Consider the following 8,076-nt stretch of genomic DNA (forward strand, 5'->3'; position numbering starts at 1 on the left):
TATTGATATCATTTATATATTCCACCAATTCTCAATAGGTGCTTGATTCCATGATTTAGATTGGAGTCAAAATCCGCTAATAAATTGGAAGGTGGGCTTCAAACTGGATAAAGCCGAATGTTTCAAGTACTTTGGTATGGCGCCACCTCCTGTTAATAGTGTGAAATGCCATAAACTTACGCCTAGTTGGCTGGGCAAAACGCCGACGGGCTTATTGGAAAATGTAACCCTCGTGCGCCCTGATTCTGGGAGTCCAAATGAGAAAAAGTGTATGGAGATGAAGGGAGGGTGTGTGTAAGGGCAGGAAAATGGTAATTGAGGTGCCTGGTTTAAGAATAGGGAACATACAGCCATAACAAACAGAACAACCGCATGTGCATGTATAGCCTTATCTATATTGGAAAATGTATGCGTGTGAGAGAGAATCAACAGCTGATACAATGGACTCATACTATAATGAAAGTAAGTCATTGATTTCCAGAATATGTGTAATTTATTAATGCTGAAATTCTGACAACTGACGTTTCAGCATTAAGGATAGTTTACGCCATTTACGCAAGCGTTCTTCTTCTCCTCCTCTTTGGGCTTGCCGTTTAACCATCAAACAAACGTCATGGGAACATCGCCCCCTGGAGTTACAAATTCCGATGGGTAACAGATTTCGGTACAACACCGGCATGTTCGATTATCGGGGCGTGCATGGTATGTTGTTTTGCCTCGATTACTCAGGTATGTTTTATTTTCTTCTGATCATCTAGCCGATTTACAGACAACAGTTTAGTCTAGCAAAGTGGCAAAGGGCTTTAAACTGCTAATATGCGTTTGCCACTTTGTGGATGCGAATCAGATGGAACGCAGGTGCGTGCATTTAGGTTGTTGCGCAACACTTTAATTTAACTTTGCTTGATTGTTTATCAATTTGGAATGTTTGGATAAGTACTTGAATACGAATTATGATACATTGAGTTTCTAATGAGTATTATTATGAAACTAGGTTATGTAAGTGCACTTGTAATTGAATTTGTAATTGAATTTGTAAATTATCTATGATTGAGTTTTATCACTTTAGATAAGAAATCATGATCTGTATTATTAGAAATGTATTATGAATGTTCATTTTAATTCAATCAATCAATCAATGTTTATTTATATAGCCCTAAATCACAAGTGTCTCAAAGGGCTGCACAAGCCACAACGACATCCTCGGTATAGCCCACATAAGGGCAAGGAAAAACTCACCCCAGTGGGACGTCGATGTGAATGACTATGAGAAACCTTGGAGAGGACCGCATATGTGGGTAACCCCCCCCCCCCCCCCCTCTAGGGAGACCGAATGCAATGGATGTCGAGTGGGTCTAACATAATATTGTGAGAGTCCAGTCCATAGTGGATCCAGCATAACAGTAAGAGTCCAGTCCACAGTGGGGTCAGCAGGAAACCATCCCGAGCGGAGACGGGTCAGCAGCGCAGAGATGTTCCCAACCAATATACAGGCGAGCGGTCCACCCCGGGTCCCGACCCCGGACAGCCAGCACCCCATCCATGGCCACCGGATCTGTGTGTCTTCCCCTCCTCAAGGGATAGGGGGGAGCAGAGGAGAAAAGAAAAGAAACGGCAGATCAACTGGTCTAAAAAAGGGGGGCTATTCAAAGGCTAGAGTATACAAATGAGTTTTGAGATGGGACTTAAATGTTTCTACTGAGGTAGCATCTCTAACTGTTACCGGGAGGGCATTCCATAGTGCTGGAGCCCGAATAGAAAACGCTCTACAGCCCGCAGACTTTTTTTGGGCTCTGGGAATCACTAATAAGCCGGAGTTCTTTGAACGCAGATTTCTTGCCGGGACATATGGTACAATACAATCGGTAAGATAGGCTGGAGCTAGACCGTGTAGTATTTTATACGTAAGTAGTAAAACCTTAAAGTCGCATCTTAAGTGCACAGGAAGAAGAATTGGACTCATGGTTGTATATTAATCAACATGGTTGGTTATGTTATATCAATTGGTTTATTAGTACAACAAATTAGTCATTCCGGACAATTGAATGCTTACATTATGCTTTCAAGTACATATATAATGTACTTTGCTAGTGAAGAGGTAACTAGGTTACTCACTTTGTTTTTTTTGGACTTTTAGGTCAGGTTTTTTTTTTACGGGAAGGAATACCCGTTGACCCAAACAACCTGAGCTTCCTATCCACCTTCAAACTCAACTCAACAAATGGCGAGCTAAAAACCTACGCGGTAGGACAAGCATTTTTTTCTCCTCCGCCGCGAACCTTTTGGATTACTTTTGTTTTTGAACTGAACTTTTGGACTGACGCGAAAGCGTTTGTGTACCTTTTGAACTGGTTCCGAGAAGGCAGAAGGACTGCATCTTGTATTTTTGTTTTGGGCATTATTTTTTATTTTTTTCTATTGTGTCATCTGTGTCATTTATATTCGTGTGTCAATACATTTAATGCAGTCGAAACCAAGATAACTAGTTGTCGTCATCTTTCATACCTCAGGCTCCTAGACGAACCATCTTCTGTTACACGGTTTATACTTTTAACCCGCCTAGCCCATGTAAGCGTTACAATTGGCGAGCTAGCCAGGAGCCTGACAGTGTGAACGATTTTTGATACGACCTTTTGTTTATACATATATTTTTTTTGTTGAGTTTAAAGATGGATTACTTTGTAGAAAGTGGTATGGACAATGCTCATATGGTCATTGTTAGTGGTGCAACAAACACTGAGACAGGGAAAGAAATTATTGATAATTTAAGCGGGTATGGTGACATTAAGAAAGCGATTATTGTTTACGATAGTCAAAACCCTTATTACAAAAACCTGGCCGTTGAGTTTGTAGACGTCGCGGCGTTAGAAAAGCTAAAACCGTTTTTGCCATATACGACGCACACAGCAACCGGTCAAGTTGTTGTTGAATTACTTTTGGCTGCGGTGCTGTGAGACACGCTTGAGAAGAAACTTGCAAAATCTTCTCATTCTCACACTTTGCGAACTTCTTGATTAGAGCCGGCATGTTCGATTATCGGGGCGTGTATGGTATGTTGTTTTGCCTCGATTACTCAGGTCAGGTTTTTTTTACGGGAAGGAATACCCGTTGACCCAAACAACCTGAGCTCCCTATCCACCTTCAAACTCAACTCAACAAATGGCGAGCTAAACACCTACGCGGTAGGACAAGCATTTTTTTCTCCTCCGCCGCGAACCTTTTGGATTACTTTTGTTTTTGAACTGAACTTTTGGACTGACGCGAAAGCGTTTGCGTACCTTTTGAACTGGTTCCGAGAAGGCAGAAGGACTGCATCTTGTATTTTTGTTTTGGGCATTATTTTTATACATTTAATGCAGTCGAAACCAAGATAACTAGTTGTCGTCATCTTTCATACCTCAGGCTCCTAGACGAACCATCTTCTGTTACACGGTTTATACTTTTAACCCGCCTAGCCCATGCAAGCGTTACAAATGCGATTGCAATAAGATAATAAAGGAAATAATAGAAGTGGGAGAACGAAAGGGGACTAGAGGAGTCGTGACAGGAATCCCAAGAGGAGAACATTTAAACGATTTGAAAAGAGAAATAAAAGGGGGAACTGTCACAATGATGAAGAGAATGTATTTGGAAACAGAAAAAAGACAGAGCGAATCTGTGCTAGTGCAGTTTGTCCAGGAAGTCCTCCCGGAAAGAATCACGATAGGGTTTTTAAGTTTTAAAGTTAGACATTATGTCCCACCCCCAGTACCTTGTTTCAAGTGCCAACACTATGGGCACATAGTAGTGTGTGTCATGCTAAGATGAGATGTGGAAGGTGTGGAGGGGAGCATGACTATGGACAATGTGGAAGTCATGAACAGATCAAGTGTTGTAACTGTGGGGGAATCACACAACAGCTTAAGGGGGCTGCATCAGAAGGAAACAGAAATACAGCACATCACAGTAGAAAGAAATATTACATACACAGAGGCAGTTAAAGTAAGACATCAAGAAAGTGGAGAACAAAACATAAATGAGAACAGTTCAAGTAATAAAAAACAAGAGGCAGCAAATACAGGAATTTCCATGGACAAACGAAGTGTGTTCCTGGCATACGTAATAAACTGTACAGAACAGGCAAGAAATGAGACTGAGAAGATCAAAATAATCGTCAACGCAGCAGCAAAGTTTTTAAATGTAAAAGAACAATCTTGGGAACAGGTGGAAGGTGAACTCCATAGAGTAGATGAAAAGGAGTCATGTGACCACAATCCAACGCCATGTTCATTGTTCAGTGGAATGCCAGAAGTCTAATAGCAAACGGACAGGAATTAAAGGGATATATTATGAATATGAAAACTAAACCACATACAGTATAATATGTATTCAAGAACCTGGCTGAAGCCAAATTTGAACTTTATAATAAAAGGATATATAACAATACGTAAAGATAGGGATGATGCACCAGGTTGTGGGCTTCTTGCTGGCGACGCAACGGAGCATGGTTTCCATGCTCTGGTTCGCCCTTTCTGCCTGCCCGTTGCTCTGAGGGTGGTATCCCGAAGTAAGACTGACCGAGGCCCCAATCCCCTTACAAAAGGCTCTCCAGACTTGTAAAGAAAACTGGGGACCCCGGTCAGAGACGATGTCTATCGGGATACCATGCAACTTGATGACGTGAAGGGCGAGGAGGTCAGCCGCCTCCGAAGCCGAAGGTAGTTTGCCAAGCGGAATGACATGGGCAGCCTTGGAGAAACGGTCCACAATGATTAAGATCGTGGTGTTACCTTTGGAGGCTGGAAATCCTGTGATGAAGTCTAAGACGATGTGTGACCAAGGGATGGGAAGCGGGTGAAGGAGACCAGCCGGAGGTCTGTGTGAGGCTTTGCTGCGGGCACAGGTAGAACAAGCAGCGATGAACTCCCGTGTATCTCCGGCCATGGAAGGCCACCAGAAGTGTCTTCTAAGAAGTGACAGGGTTCGTTGGAAACCCGGATGGCACGAGAACAGACTAGTGTGTCCCCAATCCAGGACTCTGGATCGCAGTTCCTGGTGGACAAAGAGCTTGTTAGGTGGTCCACCCCAGGTCCTGGATTGGAGCGCAGCGCAGACTTCACGAGTTCCTCTACCTTCCAGGAAACAATCCCCACGATACGAGGAGGAGGAAGAATGGGAACATCCACCGAACGCTCGGAGGGTTCCTCCATAAAGACTCTGGAGAGAGCGTCCGCCTTGGCGTTCTTCGACCCGGGTCTGAAAGACAGCAAGTAATCGAAGTGAGAGAAGAATTGTTGCCATCTTGCCTGTCGATTGTTTAGTCTCCTGGCAGAGCGGATGTGGAAAAGATTGCTGTGGTTGGTCAGGATCTAGGAGTGTACATGCTTCGACCATTGAAATGTATTATTGACAGACTATCTTCTGATTTTACACTGCTTTCATATTGTTCACAGGTAAAATAATTACAGTTTTTTACAATCGCAGAGAACAAATTATTATCAGGGTCTATCTCCATATCAGTCTCTGTTGTGGTGTGCTCTTGATACTCACACATGTCCAGTTATTTTTGTTGATGTTGTAGGATCTTCTGTAACATGTCCATATCAATACTTGGTGTGGTCTGTGTTCTTGGTGTGGGTAGCATTGAGATGATGTAGAAGTCACCAAGCTACATCGATACCAAGTACTGCATCAATGTCTATACTTATCAAGATCTTCTATTTTCTTCACCACCAAGACGTTTTCTTCCTCCGGCGTCCCATTTAGTTTGATGAAGATCTTACAGTTCGTTACCCAGGTTTGTTGAATCTTGCTTTGCCTTTTAAGTTGTCGTGCAATCCTTGCGATGTCAGCATTTTTCTTTGTCTCATTCATGAAAACATCTGTACCTTTCAGTTTGCGTCCTTGCTTCAATAGTGCCATTTTCTTGTTCCTGTTTGTGAATCTCATAATGACAGCTGGTGGTCTCTGGTTCCTCATGGGCAGCGGGTGACAAGCCTCGATGTGTTCCAGGTCCATCTCTATCCCCCTGCTTTGGAGATAGGAAGCCACCTGCTGCTCCACCGACTGTGTCTCCTGCTCGCTGGGCTCCCCGCTGTCCGCGGCCACCGCACGCGCGTAGGAGCGCGGCTTAATTTTGATGTCGGTGATGACCACATCATTCATGCGGAGGTATTGCTCGAGCTCGTCCACTCGCCGCTCCAGATCCACAATGCGCCGGCCCTTCTCCACGTTCTGGAGGCGTACCTGTTTCACCTCCTCGAGAACCTCAAGAAGCTGCTCCTGCTGCGTTCTGACCGCAGTCACATTGCTGCACAGGGACTGGAGTGCGAGCCTCATCTGCTGGAACTCCTCCGATGTCGGGCTTTTCCTTGGTGGAGGTATTGTGATGGTCTATATGCCGAAGCATCCAGCAACAGAAGAAAAAATCCCACCTCCGTATCTCAGGCTGCTAATGCTAGCCGGTTTCGGTGTGCTAGCCTGCAGCACCGATCGACACAAGCTGCAAAGTGTCACGGCACAGTGACACAGCGAAGCCAAAAAAAGTACAAAAATTAAGTGATTTATCAAGTAGTCGACTTTGACTTTCTTACCCCCGCCAAAGAGGTTATGTTTTCACCAGGTTTTGCTTTTCTGTTTGTTAGCAAAATAACTCAAATAGTTACATATATATTTTGATAAAATATATAAGTCCAAAAAATACCCAATTCCGCTCATCGACTTCGAACACACTTTACTTCCTGCTTATAGCTTTCGCGCCCCGAAGCAAAAAACACTTTATTTTATGAATGTATGCAAAGTAAATATCTGTGAGATGATGTTAGGGCTGCAGCTAACGATGATTTTTCTATCGATTAATCTATAGATTATTTTTTTCGATTAATCGGTTAATCTATAGATTATTTTTTCGATTAATCTATAGATTATTTTTTTCGATTAATCTATAGATTATTTTTCCTTTTACCGATTATTTTTTTAATTTAAAATGAAGAGGAAAAAATAAATGTAGGCCAGTTTTTTCAAAAGGCATGGCTTTTATTTACAAAAAAAAAAGTATGGCCACTCAGTCAACATTGACAACAACATGACAAAATATTCTGTAACAATGTAAACATTTAAAACTTTTAACATTTAACAAAATTAAAAGTAGCTTATTTGCTTTTTAATGTGCAAATATAAAAGTAAACATCCAGTGCAAATCTTAATATTCTGGAATAGTATAAGCATTTAAAAAGTAAAAGTATTGCTTATTTTGCTTTAAAATGTGCAAAAATAAAGATAAACATCCAATACAAAAAAGTGCAAAACGGAAATATTCTGTAACAAGTGTAAACATTTCAACAAAAGTAAAAGTATTGCTTATTTGCTAAAATGTGCAAAAATAAAGCTAAACATCCAATACAAAAAAGTGTACAGTGTAAACATTTCAACAAAAGTAAAAGTATTGCTTATTTTGCTTAATAACACAACAATGATAGTATGATTAAAGTGAAAGTTAATTGTTGGTTTGTACATAGTATATGTAACTGTTAATGTTGTAAAAGGTATTTGCACAACTAATTACCGTTAGCGTTTGTGACACGTCTTGTGCCGTGGGGTTCTTTCAGGACCGACAGACTGAACGCCAGACGGCTTTGCCAGGTTTACAATCTTTTAATTTTACACAGTCTTTTCTCTTCCAACTCTTTTCTCTTTCTTTCCTCGCTTTTCAGCTCCTCTTCCTCGCTCGCTCGTCGTCCCGTCTCGTGCGGCGTCGCTCCCGGCGCGCCCCGCCTCGCCGCTCGCTCGCCGCCGCCGCCTCTCCACAGCGTTAAAGAGGAGCGCGTCTTTGTAAACACTGAACAGGCACGCCAAACGCGCCTCTCAGAGCAAACGGTGCTTTAGTTTATGAATTTACAACGCAGATACAAATGACACATTCATGTTTTTGTGTAATAATGACAACGTATACGCACGCGGACGATTGACTTGTTGATGGTGATGGGAAGAACGCTGTCGGGGGTTTTCTTTTCAAATGTTCGTTCATAGCTGTTGTGCTGCTATGATAGGCCATTTCCGCTCGACACAGTGTGCATACAACAACATTATTAGGCGTTT

This window comes from Nerophis lumbriciformis, linkage group LG33 (genome assembly GCF_033978685.3).
Source record: "Nerophis lumbriciformis linkage group LG33, RoL_Nlum_v2.1, whole genome shotgun sequence".
NCBI classification, from domain to species: Eukaryota; Metazoa; Chordata; class Actinopteri; order Syngnathiformes; family Syngnathidae; genus Nerophis; species Nerophis lumbriciformis.